Source organism: Anopheles funestus, chromosome X, assembly GCF_943734845.2.
Source record: "Anopheles funestus chromosome X, idAnoFuneDA-416_04, whole genome shotgun sequence".
In the NCBI taxonomy this organism is placed as follows: Eukaryota; Metazoa; Arthropoda; class Insecta; order Diptera; family Culicidae; genus Anopheles; species Anopheles funestus.
Window position 1 is genome coordinate 9,026,025 of NC_064597.1, and position 21,266 is coordinate 9,047,290.

Below are 21,266 nucleotides of genomic sequence, written 5' to 3' on the forward strand. Positions count from 1 at the left end.
TGAGTTGGTTTCTAAGTACTGAGAGGTGGGAAAAAAACCATTCTCTCTACTTTAGCGTTACATATTTATATTCAAGTAACTATCTTCCACCATGCATATTTCCATCGTTAAGCTGTGTGTGTGTGTGTGTTTGTGTCCGGGGAAAAAAAATCTTTTCCCGAGGCAACTGCGCAACTTTTCATACACACCAGAGAGTAACCACCCAACCCAGCAAGCGCAATAAACTTCACTGCTACTACCGCTGGCAACAAAATCGACACACGGCAAGAATCACAATATAAGTACGTTATAAATATGACATTCATGTTCCCGTGTAGTATAATCTAATATGTTGAGTTAGAAGTCTCCAGTGCGTGGCTGTCGCCACATCTACGCAAAACCATGGTGGTCCACCACGACAAAAAAAACACACACACACACAAAGTGCCTACCGAAAACAATGACACTGAAATCACTGGAATCCCTACTCCCTCATGCAGTAGCTCGAATCCTGTTTTGCCGTCAGGTTTTACGCTCCCCTGGCACACATTGCACCGGACCGGCACAAACGGTGAAGGTCGTAAGACGCTGTGATCCTATCATGAAAGCGGGCAACAAAAAAAAGCCCTCCCCAAAATGATAAGATACACGTTTTGGGGGGGGGAGGCAAACGCGTACGCAAAACCCGCGCAACCCGGGCGTTGTAATATAGTTGGTCGATGAGAACGCATTATCAAAGTGGGACCAAAACGACCGTACGGCTTCCTATTGGAATGCTTTTTTTCTTTCTTTCTTTTTTGTTGAATATCTTCCAGCAGGGCTAGTCGTCATTCCTTGGCAATTCCTTTGTTGTTTGTGGGTTGCGTTTCTTGGGCCCGTTCCCTATGCAGAGCAGAGCGTCTCCACGTTTCCAACTTTGGGCCACACTACGCTTTATCCTATCAGTAATTGATAGGTTGTGATAGACCAAACGCCGGGAGAATGTCATCGTTTCGTTGAAGAAGTTTTTGGTGCGAGAGTGCGAGTGTCTATCTTTGCCGACCTTCGTTCCAGACCCGCAAACTTCAAAATACGTCTCCCTTCGGTATTCTTGAGCTTTTTTTTCTTTCTTTTCTTTCTACCCGGATCACTTTCTTCCTATCTCGTCCAGGAGCTACAGCCTACCACCACAAGGTCTTGGCCTTGCGGGACACGATGTACGAGATTGTACCGCGGGGTAGATCAGGTTGCCCGCGTGACACAAAATCGACCGCAAAAGGCGAACCCTGCCAGTGTGTGTAGCTGCCTATATAGCAAGCGGTGTGGAATGTTCTGTGGCCGGGTGTTCTGTGTCCCGATGACAGCTCTCTGGCTCGGACATTCCACAACCCGAAATGTGAGCGGTATGTAAATGTGGCTACACGCTACCAGGACCGCCTGTTGCATGTGAAACCCCTGGATGCACTAGTACGGACCGGCCGGGAAACGTCGGGGTTCTGGACGTACTGGGGGTTTTTGGTTTTGGATTACAATTACCAGACCAGGCCACTATCACACAGACTGGCCGCACCCAGCACGGAAGAAGTTAACCTCCAAAAACTGGTGGCATGGAGGAGGAGGGAAGAACATTTGCTAGAAGCTATATCGTACGATGCATTGGGCCGAAACCACGTAATCGTGGGCATTGATTTTCCTTCCCAAACATTCGACACAAAACCAGCAAACTTTGACTTTGATGCGGTTTGCCAAGTTTGCGAACCATCGGGTGAAGTTTGTACTTACCATAGCCAAGATGTGAGGTTTTCCACACACACACAGATACACTTTGCCGATATCACTGTCATTAGCAATGCTTGAAACTCCCCGCCCAGATAAAAAAAAACACAATTCAACTCGCGACAACCTTTTCCCAATGTCGATAATATGCTTTCTCACCCCCCAAAAAAAGATGTAAGCATTATATTCCCGAATGGTATAACCCCGATTTTCGGTAGCGTGTTCAAAAGTCAACCAGCATTAGTTTCGTAACGATGAAGGGAAAATCTTCCATTACCCGATGCAAAGCAAATGTTTCTCGTAAACATCTGGCAACATTTCACACACTATCTCACCGGTACTCGGGAAGTGTGTGTGTGTGTGTGTGTGTGCGCTTCGAGTAGTTTAAATTAATTTTTGATTACCCGCCTTTAATCGCATTACCTTTAGCACCCTGCCGCACCCCACCCCGCCCCGTAACGGTAGGGTAACGTTTGCACAAATGACCCCTGGAGGGCCTTTATCCGCAAAATTCAACCGGCGTGCTAGATCAATTGTAAAGGTAGAAACGATAATTATACTTTTCCTCCCTCCACCAGCCCCCCCCCCCCTCCACCCCGCACACCACAACACCTAGTGTATGTGTAGTCCACGGGTGGAAAATCGGATAGGGATGTACGGGTGAGTGGAGAAGGGTGGCACGCTTCGGTAATAAGGAACACTTAATCGACGTTATTAATTACGCTCAGCTCGTGGTTTGCTTCACTTTCCTTCCCTACCATTGGTTTCACTCATTGTTTTTTTTTTCGTCTACTTTCTACCAGCGCCTGTGTGTGCGTTTTTTTTGTTGCTGTTGTTTTGTCTTTTCGAGGTTAATTATCGTCAGCTGGTACTGCACGATCGGTCTCGTACAGTTCTTGCATGTGGCCCTTGTATAGAAGAAATCTATTTCTCCACCCACCCAAATGAACTCCTCATGCTCCCCTCTCCCCCTTGTTGACGACAGGCACTCCCAACGAAACCGGAACGAAGCACAAAAATGTGTCTCCGTATAAGCATTCGCATAAATATTTTCGGGTTTTATTTTATGCCGTTCTATATATCCACCATACCACAACAGCAGTGTTCGTTCGAACAGGATAGGTGTGAGTGAGTGAAAGAGAAAGCACTCAGCATAATTTACCTATCTGTGTGTGTGTATTTTTTTTATCAGTTCGCCATTACGCGGTAGAATTGATTACCGTTTGGGACTCGTCGGCATACTAACAAATTCCAAGCTACACGGATGCTCGGATTTACATATTTCGGCACACGGGTATGGAAGCGCTGGTCCGAACTGGAGCCCATCCTAGCACCGGGCATCGTAGGTTGGGCTCGCGTTCGCACCTTCGCCGTATGCCGTATGTAAATTGGAGGTAAAATTTCCGGACGAAAACGGGACCAAGCTAATAGGAACGCAAAACAAATCATTTATGCGACGACGTCGCGGAAGGTCATCCCGGTTGCTGATGCTAGTGATGGGTTCTCGGGATCGCAACCCACGGCTCCGAACCGCTTCCGAGCATAGTAACTCCGGCTCCGATTCCGGCTAGATTAAAACCAAGATTCCGCCCGGAGCCGTCCGGAGCCGTCCGGAGCCGTACGGAGCCGTCCGGAGCGGTACGGAGCCGTCCGGAGCCGTCCGGAGTCGTCGGAGCCGTCCGGAGCCGCTAGTCGTCTGCCGGAGCCGTCCGGAGCCATCGGTGCTGTCGGAACCGTCCGGAGCCGTCGAAGTCGTCGGAGCCGTTTGGAACAGTCGGAGTCGTCGGAGCCTTCCGGAGCCGCTAATCCGGACGGCTCCGGCGGCTCCAACGATTCCGACGGCTCTGGACGGCTCCGACCTGTTCTGCCGCTGGTCCGGACGGCTCCGGACGGCTCCGACGGCTCCGTCTGCCGACTAGCAGCTCCGACGACTCCGGACGGCTCCGACGACTCCGGACGGCTCCGACGACTCCGGACGGCTCCAACGACTCCGGACGGCTCCGGATGGTTCCGAATTCGGAGTATTGCACCTAGCCGCTTCCAAAATTTATGGAGTCATTCGGAAGCGATTCCGTTTTTTTGTCGAATTTACCCATCACTAGCTGTCGCTCAGGCTGTGTTACAGATCAGCGCTAGCGTTACCATGCGTTACGGTGCTATGTTGGATTCTTGCGCATGTAAACTGGAATGTACTTTTGCATCACAATCGCTGGCCAGGTATGAAATATGAGTTGATGTGGGAGGTGAGATGGTCTTGTAATATCCGTAACACCATAGCACGAACACTCCATGGACGCATTCCAAATGACCGAGACCTTCAGACCGACAGGCAGAACCGTTTTATCATTTTGCAACACAGATCGGTGACATTCCGACGACGAGAGGCCAATCAATTAAATTTATTGATAGATGAAAATTGACAGCATTTGTGTACGGTGCCGTATGAGGTAGTACGGGGTCCACCACCGGCACGTTAGCTGCTTCGGGTTAAGTCAGAGTGTAATTCAATCTCACACTTCAATTGACTTTTGCCATGTAGAGTCTCGTTGCATTACGTCCAGGCTTCGTACGAGGTTTTGGGTTTTTGGCTTTTGGAGAAACACGCACAGCACAAACGGTACGAAGATGAAGATGAAGGGAACCCATTCTCGATGGAAATGATTCGTACGGGTGGAGACGTATCGGCGTAACGAGTACCTCCCGAACCGATACACTCCGGTCCGGAAAAGTGCCCCATGTACCGCAGACCGCAAACTTTTGAAATGAGATCATGCTCATGAGCGTCTCCTGTCTAACAACGACAACGGTATATAGGCAACAACAACCAACCAGAAAAAGAAGAAGAATAAAAAAATAACTTTAAACCACAGAAGTCCCATGCGAAGACCCGTCCTTACATTGGAACCGCTCCAAAAACCCAGGAGGTCCTGACGAGTGGGAGGGGGGACTGGAAATTCTACGCCACAAGCGTGTGTAATCCTAGCTTCCGGTGGTGATCCTTTGGAGGAATACGAATAGCTGAATGTTAGACCACACACACACACAGACAACGGAGAAAAAAAAGAAAAAGAAATCGATAAGAGAACGTGGTCTGAAGTTGAACCAAAAACCGAGATAACAAGAGCCCAGCACCGAAATAATGCGGGCAGAGGCATCGGTGAAGGTGAAGAAGTTTTTGTGTGGAATCAAACCGCAGCTAGTGAAAGAAACTTCTCAACGGCTCCGAGATTGTAGATGTGCAAAACGTGAACCAAAAACCTGTCGTCCGAGTGACGAAGGTTTTTTGTTGTTGTTGTTGTTCTTGTTGGGGAGAACGATGAGTGTCCTGCACTGTTGAAAACATAAATGACAGTTCGCCGTCCCTTCTTGACGGCGCTCTACTACACCAGAGTTCCCCAAAAACATCCACGTTACACATGATACGCAACGCTATCGTAGGCAAAACTGAAGAAATCTTCCATCTTTCCAGTGTTGTCACACACAGTCGACGACCAGTCCGGTGTACTCGGCTGCAAATAGTATGTTCTCGTGTATGTTTTTATTTCTCAGTTTTTCTGACGCTCTCGGTACCATTTGGTTGAGCTTCTTCACCCTCGGCTGGTGCGTAAAATGTATGCTTTGCTCGTGTACTGTACGTGTGCGGGATGGAAACGCGTAGCACCTGATAGTGCAGATAGTGCGCCCTTAGCAGCAGCAAAGCGTTCAATAAGATTAAGATATATGAGGCATATCGAGCGGGTACCGCTGAGGACACTCCGGGACGGCAGAGCAACCAAGGGGTGGTTGAGCTTTTCCGAAAGCCCTCGACCCATAACATAACCGTAAGCCCTGTTTCAGATAATGCTTGCCACCTAGGTCAACCGTGTTATTAGCCTCCGGGACGGGCATCGGGACGCCGCATGACAAGATGCTGCCTGCCTGCCCACCGAAAAAGTCCAAGCCCACAAAATCGCCTCCACTTTTTTTTTTGCTGGGGTGATGTGGGGGGTTCTCGGGGGGGGAGGAGGGCTGCGGAGAGGTGAAAGAAAATCTAAAAACGACACCACACACCACGTACCAAAGCACGTAAAGCTACAGCATTACTTTATCTATCCCTGATCAGGCGAAATATTACCTCGTATATCCTTCGGCGCATTTCTGCTGGGGACGATTTTTGGACGACACCAAAGCAGTACGGTACCGGTCACCGGTTCCACACTGGTAGTGTTGCTTGCCCGTACGTATCTAAAATCACAACCATAAAGTGGCTGAAGGGGTAGGAGTAAGCTTGTCAAAAAGGACCAACAACCAACCGGGGTCGGGGGGGGAGAAAACCCGAGTAGAGTGGAAGCCATCCGTTCGATACGGGACACAGGCAACACAACGGGGGAAAGCACAACCAAGCAGAAGAAAGTGTATCTTCTTGCCGTGTCTTCTAATAAGAAACCGCAGCGCAGCGGCCCAAATAAACGTCGTTAAAATTTACAACCCCCGCAAATAACGACGGCCACGGCCAAGAAAACAAACCCTCCCCCCCCCCCGACACAATGACACAACAACAAATATCACATACGGTTGTACGTGTGCATGGGCAAAGGTAGTAAGCGGTGTGATCGGGTTTTTTTTGGGGGTGGGCGGGGAGATGGGCTAGCATGTGGAGCAAGCAGAAGTTACGAGAAAGACATCGACATCGACAACGACGACGACAACGTCGACGATGCGACATCATTAGGGATACGACACGCGGGAGAACTTGGAGTCATTCGCCTCTAAGCAACAACAAAAAAAGGGCATGGTTCGACTTCTTTTTCTTTATTATTATTATTTGGAGCAAGGTCTCTAGGACGCTCTGGAGACGCGGGACCGTTGTCCGTTTGTGTGAGTGTGTAATCAAGTGTTTTGAGAACGTGTCGCTGTGTGGACACGTGTGACTACACACACACACACACACAGAGATACTAATGGAACACACCTCGTACCCTTCTTCGTCCTCACGGTTGATTACTGCGTGCTGGTTGTAACTGCTTTCGGGAGGATTTTTCGAAGGAACCAACATTCCCAGTCGGACAGTTTTGTGAAGCAGTTTCACCAAGCACCCCGAGAAGAAGTAAGAAAAAAAAACGCCCCACGCCAAGAATAACACAGGGTGACAAAATAAAATAAACTACGACCTGGCTACTATACTACCGTTGGGCGATTGGTACGATAGGACAGTGGAGTTTGGTCCCCAAAAACCTCACTGCAATATCTGCAAAGTCTCTCGCCAGTGCCGCAGTCTTGCATACCCCCGGGTGCGCGGAGCTCGCTCATTATCTGGATTCTTAATAGTTTCTTCGCAAGCAAACCCTCGGCAAAGAAAGTCCGTGACGAGCGGTCGTTCGTCGTTTGCAACAAGAGGGGAGTTTGAGAAAGTCTGGAGGAGTCGTCCCGTGGATACCTACACCGTCTCAAGGACCGTACCGCCCGTGGTGTCATTGAGCCTTTGGACTGGTGTATCCAAAAATTAACTCTGGAGAAATGCGCTCCAAACCTCCAAAGTCTTGCTTATTGATGTGCTCAGTAACTTGCAAGAGTTCGACTCCACATGACGGGCGAATAGTAGCCAACTGCAGTCCAACCATCTGGGTTATCTTAACGCCTTTTGGCGTTAGTTTTTTTTTTTTTGCTCTTTGGTGATATGTTGTTTGTTCTTGGTTCTTCTTTGCAAGTACGCAATTCTATGACCATCGCCCAAAGATAGCTAGCCTACCGGAATGGCTCATGGGGTCTGCTAATGAGCAGAGTCATAAAACTGGGATGTATTGCCGTACTCATCCACAAAACGCCCGAAAAGAAAGAGTGGTTAGGAGTAAGCTTATCGTCCACTGTTACCGGAGTAGACAACTCGTGTTTTTTTGGTTACAAAATAAAAATCGATCTACCGCACCATAGAACTGAGCGATGGCTTAACGCACCACAGCTCAAAGGTCACCAGTTTTGGTAATACATCGAAAACCTCACAGGTACTTACCGTATATCGATACCGGTGTATAATATGTTCAGGACATTGAAGGACACTGTCCCTGTGAGAGAGAGAAATAAAGCGCACCTAGCATCTAAGCCTGGTCTCGTGCGTCCGGTTTCGTCAGTGGCCGCTTTCACGGCTAGTGGAAATCGATTATCATAATTAATAGTTTTGCGCGAACGAAGAAAACCGGACGGTCCGCAGTAATAATACTGTTGCAACTCGCAGCAAAACACCGTTCCTCGATCGCCTTCGCTGCGTTGTCCCTTTATCCCTCACGCAAAAAGGTAAAGAAGCAACGAAGAAAGAAAACAGTACATACCGGACACCCGTAATCAATTGTACCTTCTCTTTCTCCCTTTCGCCTTGTTTTATATATCTTCACCTTTCCTTCACGCACACCTCGTCCTCATTTTTGTGGGATGCAGGCCAGTAAATTATATTTTCACCACACGCTGACATTTCCAACATTCGCCATGTACGTTTACACATCATTGCTCACATATTTTTTAACCTCAAAAAAATGCATACACCAATCAACCGTTCAGGTACAGTTTTGAGAAACATTTGCTTCACGTTGAGGAACCCGGAAGACCAACTATTGTTTTACAAAAAGGTTTCCGATGCTTTTAGACATTGAAAGACGTTTCTTTTTTTCCATACTTTTACTTCAATTCCAATGCCATCAGTCACGAGAGAAACATTTTTATCAGTTTAAAACACTCCTGCATTTATAAAGGAAGTAGAAACATTTCTCTTTATCTTAAGAACACCGAGGTAAAGTATTTGAAACCAAAACATTCTCCAGACCAGTAAAGTAAGTCCTAACGGCAAACAGGGGCGCAGAAACGAAACACACTTGACGGGAATGTGTCCGTACTTGATGCGAACCGAAGGCACAAAGCGTACGCGAAGACAAGCGCGGGCCTGCTCGCTGAAGTGAGCTGATTGAGCGAGCGCCAACATATCGTTTCTCGGTGCCACGCGCACCTGACCAGAGCTCGCGGAAGCTGATCATTAAGACCGAGGGACTCCGGGTTGTGGACGGGGTGGACGGGGCAGACATCAGCGTAAAGAAGCAACCAAAACCCGAATCAAATCGAAACCAATTCCACAGCCTGCCTTGATGTGGCTGTGGACAGTCAAATGTTGGAGTGGTTGCGCCATTCGCGGCCCTCGTCACTTGAACTCATCGGCCCCTCATTCGGTGGGAAATTATACAAATTGTCTCCCGCTAGTGTAGCACTCACCTTTCGGAATCGTTTTTTTTTCATTTCGGTGGCTTTCCAAAACGAACTCTTTTTTTCGTTGTTGTCTATAAGTGCCAATTGGTAATCAGGGGTGTCTGGGTGAAACTATGGACGTCTGCAATATCCGGAGCCGTTTCGCCGTCTATTGTCCGTCTATTCTAAAGCACCCTACCGTTAATGGGTTAAACGGTACGTGTACGAGTGGCTAGCTAATGAGTTGGTTGCGTCGAACTGGGAAGGACACATTGGCGCTGGTGCGTTATTTGCACAGCGTCGCCACTTAAGACGCTGAAGAATGTACGCATGACGCAAGAAAATGCTGATGTCTAATTGCGGGTTAATTTCTATTCTTTATTTCTAGGTACGTCACCGGACATTTTTGGAGACTGAGGGAAGTGAAGTTCCTGATGAAATAAAGCGTTGACTTTAAGGTGGAAAATCTTGTACCCAAGATACAGCAATATCGGCGAATATCTGGTAAGAATTTATATTGGAAAATATTTCTCCGAACTCCGGATAGAAGGAATCCTGAGAAACCTTAGACATGGTTGATCTCTGGTTCACTCAACAAAGTCCCTTATCTAACTGTAACCACTAGCTTCAAGTGGTTCATCACCGGATCTGAAGCGCATTCCGGAGGGTAATGAATGCTTAATGTGACCACGGACCTGAACCGGTCCAATCGCATGTTCCGTAGCAGCTGTAACCCATCACCGTTCCCGGGGTATTACAGGAACCGCTGGCGAGTGATAATACACCGCGCGGACCGTTGCCACAAGGACAGGAAGCCGTACCGGTTTAACGATGGTAGTACCGCAGAGGGGAATAAAATTGCAAAAAAGGCTGCATCTCTCACGAGAGATATGATGCGGTTTTGCGGTACCGGGGGGGGGGTTCAGAACCGTGCTGACGAACAGAGCATCTTCGCCAATAGGGCGGGCGGGACAATCGAGATGAAATTGGCTTGTAATAATGATGTGATGGCGGTGAAATGAGACTGCACAGAAACATAACCCCTTCCTATACCCTTTGTTTTGCTGGGTTCGGTGTTGCAGTTCGCTACCATTTTTACTATTGTTGGTTTGGTATTTTTGCCACTATTATTTGCCACTGTGCTTCTGTTTGCGTCTTATGCTTTACCCAAAATAAAATCATTCATACCGCATCAGGTCTAGGGTTTCGCTTTGTAACGCGAATCACGATAGAAACGGCATCTAACGGCAAAGAAAAATCCAGGCACTTCTCACCCGTTTGTACATCGTGTGCGCCATTGTGTGCCTGCAAACATGGAATCGTAACAACAACGGCGCAAAAGTGCCATCCCTGGCCTGGGTGATAATAACACTTACGGCGGGCGACACTGTACGAAGGGAAGCAAAAAGGCACTAGCACCAGAAGAGCGCAACGAACCAATGATCATGAAGCATGAAAATATTTATTGTCGCCCCCGGGGCACGTCACCACCAAGGCAAGCAGGAGCAACGGCTACAACATCATCGTAGCGTATATTTACTTTTACTGCTACTACATTCTGTACCACACCGGGCTACCAGAATCGCTTGGGAGCTCCTCCAACAACAACAAAAAAAAACACCTCCCCAACTCTCCCCAGGAGCGTTACATAGTTTGCATCACAATCTCTGTCTCTCTGTGTGTGTGGTTCTTTTCGTCTTCGCAGCAATATTGAAGATGCCGCCCGGGCAGACATCGCCTAAGAAGGTTGGCTATCATCCACGGACAGTCGGGAATAGTAGGACACTCGCCGTGCTTGGCTACTGGTATGGATAAAAGGACACACGCCGTTCTTCGGGTGGCAAATCCTCAACAGTGTCGGCTAAATAGCGCAACCACCCTTGCTTTTTTTGTTGGCCGTTGGTAAGATTTATCACCGAAGCAAATCGACACGTTGATGAACCATCGTCCTCTTTGCCAAAACCGATGCTAGACAGATAGAGCGAACCTCGTCCACAAGTTGCGGGTCGTCGAGAATGTCTTCACCGTACCAAATGGTAGCGATGGTTGCACCTCACTACAAAGGGCAGTCGAACAGTCACTTCGATGGGCAAGATAAGTGTAAGTGCAAGTTTGACAACATGCATCTTCACTGACGCTGATACCCTTCAAACGTATATTCGCCAAGGAGGGCAACAACAACGAAAAAAAATCTCAATCTCAACACAGAAAACGGTAATCCATGGACGTGGGTTGTCTTAGACATAATAGACGTTCACCCGTTTGGTTGTTCAGTTTCTTTCGTTTCGCGCACGCTATTTCTACAAAAAAAAGCACCAGAACTGATGCAATCTCCGAAAGTGTGTCCCTTGAGTATTTTGAGTTTTGCTTACTTTCTGGTGAGTGGAGAGTTTTTCGTCTATTCCATCCCAATGTTGGGTAGTTAATCTTACTTTAGTTTTAAACAGTGACGTATACTCCTCAAAAACAAAGCTGAAGCTATGGATATTGAAGTACTCGTGCTTTAAATCAATACCAAACTTCCAAGTTTGTGGATAATGCATCCAGAAACTTCTATCAGCGTGACACGTCCAGGACTTCAAGAATAAAAGAAATAAAAACTCCAGATATTCAAGATACTTCTTGGACATCTACGTAGACACACTCACTCAGCGGTGGGATTAGTGGCGGCAGGATAACTTGTAACTATCGCGACCATCTGGCCTCATCGTTGGTAACACCGCTCCAAAACGGGTGGATTGGTCATCATCCTGGCACCTGAACCGTAATCACACAACAAGCGCATTACAAACAACAACAAAAACAGGTTCCTGTTGTTTCGCCCCGAGGAACAGTTCCCCCCCGTCCGTCCCACCTCCGACCCCAACAGTGGATCCTTTCCCATATCTTCGGCACCGATCGGAAGGAGATGTGAAATTATGACAATTGATGGGCAAAAAAAAAGAGCCACACGGGACCGAACTGCAGTCGGTGAAACGGTTTCGCCCCGGTTCGAAAGATGCAGCGACCTATCGGCAATTGTCGGTCCAGCATCCCGGATGGAGTGGTAATGATCGTGGTGGTGGGAGAAAGGGGGGTAGGTGTGTTTTTTTTTTTTCAAACCAACGCAAGAAACCGCTCTCGCTTGGTTACCTGGACCGGTTCCCGGGCATGAAGGCAACGGCAAAGCAAAAAAAAAAGCATGGAAGTACCGCCGCAGGGTAACGCATACGGCCGGACGGTGGACGGGCGTTCGCAGATAAGACACTGCGCCGCTTCCTTTACCGTGAACTGACATTGGGAAGCGAAAGAAAAGACCATTATCGTGGCTGGCAACATGTAATCAACAGGATGCAGGTTATTTTAATTTTCCCTTCAACCTGATTTCAAGCTCGGTGTATTTTTTTTGTGTTGTTGTCTCTCCCTCTCTTCCTCTTCCAGCCGTTACCTTCCAGCATTAACCACGCTTCCTGTACCGGGAGGGGGGACGGGGGGGTTTGGGTTTCGTTCTGCTCCTAGTGGTCCGAATGCCCAGGTGCGCTCACAATGTGCGACTCACGCTGCATTCGCGAAACTGTGCACCGGAATGGCTTCTTTGTGGTTTTTATTTTTATTTTTTTTGCAATATATTTATAAGATTATGCTTTACATTACGTCTCGTCGTACGGTACATGTGTGTTTAAACCACACTGCTACACCGGGGCCGGTTAACATACTGTCATACATCGTTGATGTAGTACCCACTCAAAAGCTAATGACACTTTCCCGGTGAACGGGCGAGTTTTTTGAGGTTAGGTGTCTGGTTAGGTTGTATCAAGTGTTTTTCTTTAGTTTATTTTTTTCTCCTCCTCTTCCTCTACCTGCTATCTACCTGCTCGTGAAGGGTTCGATTTAATTTAGATCAGATTGTCTCATGTTTCCCATGAGTTCAGGAAAAATCCTGCAAAACCATATCACTAAACCTGCTGCACGTCAAGTGCCCGAACTCTTCAAACTCTCAACAAAAAAAAAAAAAAACAAAAACCGATTCCCACCATCCTCGCTGAGATCTTGAATCTCGCTCATCTCTCTGCGTCCCTTTAACGACCCTTCAACCCGAAGAAAGGGCATTTCAAAAAAAAAACCTCAATAGCCCAACAAAAAAAAACACCCCAAAAACGGAAGAATCATCTTGATCTATTCGACAACTTTATTTCGAATCAAATTCCCTCCGTTCCTCTCCCATGTGGCTGTGGCAACACTGCAACTAATTGCTTAGAACCGAAACGAACCTAGAGCCCGGGGTTTTGCTAGGCATCGACAACATTCAGGCATATTGATTCATCCGCCACGGACACCGTGGACCACATTATTTCAAATTGTAGTCGGGAGGTTGTTTTTTTTTTGTTGTTCCCCTCCACCGACAACCTCCGCCGGCACCGCTTCCAGCGGCACCAAAAAAAAACCGGACCATGAAAACATGCATGCTGACCTGTCCCTTTGCGTGATCATGAAAACTCTGACAGAGAGGAACCAACGAAATAAAAAAAAAAACAATTCAGAGCAAAGACATAAAAGCAACAGATTCCGATTACAGCAAAAGGCACAATAAGCGGTTAGCGGAGATGACGAAAGAAGTGGAAAAAGACGAATTACAATAACAGAGTAACGAAAAACTGGGAAAAAGAAAAAGAAACACACACACGACACAGTCTTAACAACGTAAGACTTTTACCACCTGCCAGAAGTTCTCACAGTCCGCACGGTGAGGGCAATCTGATGCGGCAATCTTGGTGATTGCGGTGATAGGGATGTAAAACGGGATGTGGAAGGGCGCGAAGCAAGGGCGCACAGTCAGAAAGGGAAGAAATCAAGGAAGGCAAACCCTTACACACACCCGGGGGCCCCGGGGTTTGCAGCAAAACGATCGAAAAGCGATCGAAGGAAGCAGTAAAACATAAATGAAGGATTTGTGTGTGAAGAGAAGGTTGAAGGAAGAAGTTTAACAACAAAAAAACGAAGGGAAGATCGGGGGCTGAGACGGTATGTAAAGAAGGTCCCGCCCCTCCTCAGAGCCCGTGAAGAAGTTGGTGGTGATGCATCCCTAGGCCCTTTTGGTACAGGGGGACCAAAGATGAAGATGCTGATGATGGACGCCTGTGATGGACGCGATTGACTCGTTGCACTCTTGTTTGCCCCTCAGCGATGTGAGGGAAGCACCGGCGGGCAAGCCGACCGCATTGGGAAAAAGGGCGACCCGACGCGTCGTGGCCACGCGCAAGACCTGTTCGACTGGATTTTGATCATACGCACGCCCGGTTTCGACGAGAAAGAAAGGAAAAAACACAAAACCTGCGGTACACCTCCCATTTGTGCGCGAGTCGATAAAGCGAGAGGGCACAGGAAGCAGCAAACGCTTCAACGGTTTGCGGTCAGCATTGGGAGGTTACCAGAGCAAAAGGCCTAATAATCATAAAGCAGGAAAGCTTACCGCTGCGGGGAACTGGAACTGGGGAGTGTGGTAGTGCTTCCACCCCTTTCCAATCTCTGCTCTTGCCAACTCGCAGAAGGTAGAAATTAGTGAGCCTGGCGGAAACCAGTGGCAAGCAGCAAGAAGAAGACAAGAATTAAAAGTGATGGTTGAAGTGGATGCGGATGCGCGGGATGCTGCGGTTTGAAATGGGGCACTCGGGACCTTAAGGAAGGGAAGGGAACCCGAATGCGATCGGGACAAAATGATCATAAAAATCAAGAGCAGCACCGGGAGAGGAGGGGAGGGAGAATTCACGGGGTGAATCAAGAACCCCAACGGCTGCACGGAACGCCGAAAGACGAGGTTATGTTATGAGACCTCAGGGAATGGGATCCTGTCAGTTGGTTGGTTTCGTTGTTACTTTTTTTTCTTATCTTGCCTTGCCTTCTTTATTGCGTGTGTCTGCAACTCATATTTTTCTTCTTTAATTTTGTTGATTCTCTGAACCCCGCACCGTTCCGCCACTATAATGTCCAGTTCCTCCTTGGGGTGAACCCGATGTATCATCGTCACTGCAACTGCGCTGTTCGCACAGACGTCATCCAGGGTGATTTTTTCCTTGGGCTTCATGTTCAAGAAGCTTCGGAACACTGGTATACGGGATATTGCGGTTTTCGTGGAGAGAACATCGCGAATGGGATATTCTGAGGTCACTCTAATTTCTTCCAACCATGCTGACCACATTTATTCTATTTATAACCAAAGTAGAAACGCTAGACCTCTTCACATTGAACTCCAATGTATTCTTACTCCAATTTTGCAGGGTTTGATAAAAAAAAACTTGACTAGGATGTATAAAACTGTGAGGTTTTTGATATGTTGATAACTGAGCATTCGTTTCTGGAATACCTTGGGATATTGTTTATTTCCTCGTCTAAAAGAACTTAATTTTAAGATTTCGGTTATTTATTTATTTTTCATCCTTTTTCTTGTTTGAGATCAGCTCCTGAACGTTTGCTATAAAATTTTATTTTGCTATAATCTGCTATAAATTTAATTAAAACACAAATTCAATAGGAAGTATTGATATATGAAACATTGATCAATGCTTTAAATAACTAATCTACCCTTTCTTGTTTTATAATCTGCAACATTTGCTATAAATACCATTTTATTTTGTCTTATCAAATAAAAAACTCCTGCAAATACAAGCTGCTTTCAAATTTCAATCAAGAAACAAATTTACAAACATTTATGAGCGACGATGCGCGCTATCAAATTCCATACATCTTGGCATCGTAATGCAAAAAAAACCTCTTTGCTATAAAATTTTATTTTGCTATAATCTGCTATTAATTTGATTAAAACACAAATTCAATAGGAAGTATTGATATATGAAACATTGATCAATGCTTTAAATAACTAATCTACCTTTTCTTGTCTTATTATCTGCAACATTTGCTATAAAAACCATTTTATTTTGTCATATCAAATGAAAACCCCTCTGCGAATACAAGCTGCTTTCAAAGTCCAATCAAGAAACAAATTTACAAACATTTATGAGCGACGATGCACGCTATCAAATGCCATACATCACGGTATCGTAATGCAAAAAACAAACCCCTGTAATGATTAGCTTTCCTACGACAATAGAGCATAATAAACGTATTCTGCTAGCGATTTCCGTTCCACCCCTATCGAAATGGACATCATCTACAACACCAACAAAAACGCTAGTCCCATCTTTCATGACGAATTAAACCATTTAAAAACTCATCTTTGTGATTAACGAAAAACGAAGTTGTCACAGCAGATATTCGTTTCCACCACCGCCAAAAAAAGCCTCCCTCATTTTGGCTGCTGCTGCTGATGGGATGCTGGGTTTCGTGTTGATGTGCTCCTAGGAGGATATGCATTAAATTGCCGCGAGGCTAATTTCTTTTCTCCGCCCGGGTTTCGTTTCGTTCGCCAAACCGTTGGTCGTATTATTTTATCTTATTATTATAGCTTTCCACTCATCTTCTTCTTTTTTTCTGTTGTTGGTCGGTTGGTGTTTGCTATTTTGCTTTGCCCCATCGAGCTGACCTGGAGCTTGATCTTCAAACCACCGCAGCACGCCAGGCGCACGGTGCTGCGGGTCTTGTTATTATCGTTCGTTCGTCGTCATCATCATCATCATCATCGTAACAACCGACGACTCTTTCTAGAAATGGCACCCGTAAGGAAGCCGTACGGTCCCCAATGTTCGTGCTGCCGATTGATGGACCTACCAGTCCGCAACAGCAACAAAAAAAAAAGCTCCACGACCGGACGCCCTGCTATATGGTCCTGGACCACGGTACATCGTACAACAAATCGAAAGGCAATCATCCCGTAGCAGTGGGTTCCACGTTTGTATGCGTGTTTGTGTAGCGGAGTGGGTCTCGTTTTTTTTTTGCTTCTTCAACTCTCTACACTTGTACCATACACACATACATTTTTTTTTTTTTGGTTTCGCAGCTTCCTTCCATCTCCCAGAGGCGTTTAAGGAAGACGGTGGCCCACCACACTCGGTGGCAGCCACATTAAAAACGCAATGGTGCGCGCGACGACCGTACTGCGTGCGCTAGTGGTGATGATGAGTTTTGTCCTCCCCGTGTTTTTTTTTTTGTGTCCGCAGAACCGGTTGCAGCGGCCCACAACACAAACTATCCAACGGTGAATGTGAGAGTGTTTGTCTTTAATTTAATCGCAACTCTCACATTTAGCCATCCGATATATGGAGGGCCGCTTCAGATATTCCAATTTTCTGTTTTCTTTTTTTTGGAGTGTAATTTTTCGAAAGGGACGATTACTGCACTTTCCAGGCTTCTACTCAATCGAGTAGTTGTGTTTTTTTTTTTGCTGTATGTGTAGAGCAACTTTAGAGAGTCCTTTTTACAACGACCGAGGAACGCCACCACCATACAAACATCGTTAACACATCGTTTAAGCTAATATTTAAAAGGCTTCTTTTCACGTTTTGGGCACAATTAAAAATAAGCAATCTGAAATAAATTGTAGCTTGTATTATGTTACAATAGTTGAGCTCCGCATTATGCGAATTGTTTGAAACAATATTAAACAATTGAATAACCAAGTTTGAAACAGTAATAAAGTAAAGCTCCTTTTTTTTTTTGCTCCTTCCATTTTGATGCAGTAAATCATTACCTTCATTATATGAAACATATTTACACATTAAGTAGCTTGCTGAAAATAAGCTCTGCAGTGGCGTAACTGTGCCACAGTGCCGTTCTTTTATTATACTGCAAAACAAAAATATTTAAAACCTCCCCCCGGGGGACTGCTACTCTGCTGCTATAATGTTGCTTTTTTACCCCCTTTTTTGTGTTTTGTCAGTTAGTGTTAATTTAGCGAAATATTTTGCAATTTGCTACACATGAGTGACGGTGATTTTGATGCTTATGAGGATGAAGAGGATGACAGTATTTTAAACTGAAGTATTTTTTTAAGCAAATAATAAGCGTGGAAGTCATCCAAACTTGCTATAATATGAGTAAACTTAGTAAAGCAATTTTAATATCCAACCAAACAATTAAACAAATCAACTTGTATGGAAAAATTGTCCCACTTTCTAAACTCTACGACTTATTCCATTAAAAACCCTACTTCAGCGTCAACTTCATTGACTCATTGACGCGCAGAAGGACCACCCCGCTCAAATGAAACGGCTAACCGACAAGTTGTAACGAAAGAAGCAGAAAAAAAGCAAATCATTACGAAAGCGACATAAATAATGGTGATCCATCCATCGTCTGGGTCACATAATTGAAATAACCTCCGAAACCGTCCAATTTATACCGCCCGTTGCACGAAATTAAGCCACCGACCGATTGCAACTGCACGCAATGAATGGGACGCGCGTGCTCTGATGACCCTCTGATGCCGGGAAATTTGGCTGTAACCGGCATACCCGATACAGTGAAGAGGAAGAAGAAGAAGAAGAAAAAACATCAAAAGTCTTACTTCACAATATCGATTTAGTGACAATTATCGGTATTAGATGAAGTTATGTCATGTTTTTGACAAAAAAGTCATTTTTTGTACAACGCATTGCATAACTTTCAGGGGGGGTTAAATTGGTAACGTGTTTATAGCGTCGCCTCCCGGTGTAGCTATAAAATAAATCATCTCAAAACGTTAATTGCATTACATTGTGCTTAAGCTGTACCGAGCTGTGGGGATAATCCCACAGCAAATGGCATCAAATAATGGGATTCAATTTAAATTTACCAAAAGACTAACATTTCATAATCCACCGGCTAATATGGTTTTTGCTGGTATGTTGGCGTACGCGTACTATTTGCATTGTATCCAGCACCGGAATACAGTCCGAATACTTCTTCGTTTCCGATGCCCGATATGTTGATCATATTGACCGTAGCTAGATGAAGCAGTGTTGTATTTGTCGATTAGGATTTTCTGATTTTCCACCATCTAAAATCGACCAATCCAGCCCCAGGAAACAGCGTGGGCGAGTGTAGCCAATTACGTGCCTGTATGGGTAAGAATGATTAGGTTTTTTTTCGGGCTAGGACGGGGTTTAGATTTATGGTTTCAGTGGTAGAAAGGTGTGCTGCTGTAGGTTCCATTCCAGGGTTTAATGTAAAGCAGAAAAAAATATTACCGGAACTAATACAATTCCGAAAGAGGAGGGCGTGAAGCGAAACTATCTGCCAGTAACAGTCCCGTCCCGTCCCAGCACACAACAAGATGACAATTTATTATGATTGTCGACTATGCTTGAACAAGTTTTTTTTTGTTATTGTACCGAGTCCGATACCCTACCCATCCAAACATCCTGCGCCAACCGAATGGTTTGTCCGAGATTACAGCAAACGATAGGCGAGCGACTCCCTTCCTAGGTGCTTTTTTGTTTTACTCCTCCTTCCGCTTACTAGCATTAAATCTTTGAGTATTTGTATATGTGCTTACAGGACCTTTTTGATATTTGATTTGCCGACCTGGTGCCGCATTTGCATTGCCACTGTTACACTTGTTTCACAGGGATCTGTAGTGATAAGAGCGTACGGAGTCGAAGTCAGACATGCCACTGACGTTTATGTGTTGCAACCGTTAAAAGGACCCACTTTTGGGGGTCGCTGCTCGCTATGGTCACGGCACGAACGTTATTAGCAATACGTCCCAGCGTGATTGTTATTAATTTATGTTAACGAACCCGGTCCCGATGAGATGCCGATTGAGGCTGGAAATCATTGTTCGGTATAAACCGACAAACAGGCTTATAGCAGTTTTATGGTTGAAGAATAGAGCTTACTTTAAATTTTTTTATAGTGCTAAACAATCGTGCTCTTAGATTTAGGAAAGTAATTCTCCCAAAAAAAAAGTTTAAATAAAATTTTTAAACATTTTCGTGAAAAAAGGATGCTAAAGTATGCCAAAATTCCTTCATAAAAAAATTAAAAAAACTTGAAAAATAAATAATTATAAAATCATTATCATAATATATGATTCAATTTTTGTCCCACCATTTTGATTTTCCAAAAAAAAAGTTTAAATAATATTTTTAAAAATTCTCGTGAAAAAAGTATGCTAAAATCCCTTCACAAAATAGATAAACTTAAAAGAAATTTGTAGAAAAAAATAATTATAAACTCATTATCATGATATTTGATTTTACACCGGTCCCACCATTTTTATTCTTGCAACAAAAAAAAGTTTAAATAATATTTTTAAAAATTCTCGTGAAAAAGGTATGCTGAAATCTTTTCACAAAAAAGATAAACTGAAAAGAAATTTGTAAAAAAAATAATTATAAAACCATTATCATAATATATGATTTAAAACCGGTCCCACCATTTTTAGAGCTTAACTTTTTGCAGTTTAGTGTGATGAAAACTAGCTTTTTTTACTTGGCGTATGTTTTCTTGTTGCTTTTAGTATTTTAAGGTGTAAATTATAGCAAAGAAAACAAGTATTTCTTTTCGCAAATGATGGAAAACTTACATATTTAAGAGAACTAATAAAATTACTGAGAAAAAAAAATCACTTCAAAAACTTCAAACAGGAAACTAGATAAGTAACATCACTGTCGTATTTGTAACGAAAATAGATACTACACATCCCCGCACAGAACCGGCGACAATGGTGGAGAAGTAAAAACAGATCCTCGCACATAGATTATCGACACATCGAAAGGAATACAATCCGCCGGACGGATGAGGTTTTTCTTTTTTCTTTTTTTTTTTGCTAGTATCCTAGACTCGAATCGATGATGCGAATGAATGCGCGTGTTGCGCGAGCACACACACATACGCACTGCTGGAAACCGCAATTTTGTTCGTTCTGACAGACGCAGGCAGTAGTAGTAGGCCGCACTTGAAACATTCAAGCTTTTCCACGCCACACAAGGGTGTGTGTGTGTGCGAGAAGAGGTGAGCGGAAGGAGAAAACAGCCATCATTGTTGTCGGTAGCAGTTGCACACGCCAGGACATGACAGCAGCAAACCGGCAAAACCGGGTACGATCTCGTAGCATATACGCGGCCCCGGGGATCAACGATCAACTGAATTCAGCTCAATTTCCATCAGGCAAACATATTCCGAATTGATTTCACGCCCTAATGATTGCTTCAATAGTGTGTTCGGTTGTTTCCCATCCCGCCTCAAAATGCTTCTCCCCCCCCCCCCCTCCCATCCTCGTTTTTCCCTGTTTGTGTGCGCGCGACAAGAGAAAAAGAAAGACAGAGAGAGAGAGAGAGAGATGCCGCTTTTCCGTGTACGGCTTACCACACCAAGGGAACGTGATCCTAGGCAGGGTTGGATCACCGAGCCCGTTCGAGCCCAAACCACGACAGATTGGAGATTAAATAAATCCCCACCCTGTTGGAGGTGAA

At 45.2% G+C, this 21,266-nt stretch overlaps 2 protein-coding genes across 8 annotated transcripts in view; one reads left to right on the forward strand and one right to left on the reverse strand.

Annotated features, from left to right (window-relative positions):
- The window catches only part of LOC125766914 (uncharacterized), a 393,268-nt gene that overhangs the window by 300,901 nt on the left and 71,101 nt on the right, over positions 1 to 21,266 (reverse strand). The gene's annotated exons all lie outside the window — the stretch shown is intronic.
- LOC125766579 (irregular chiasm C-roughest protein-like) overlaps positions 1 to 21,266 on the forward strand; it is a 76,620-nt gene that overhangs the window by 38,736 nt on the left and 16,618 nt on the right. The gene's annotated exons all lie outside the window — the stretch shown is intronic.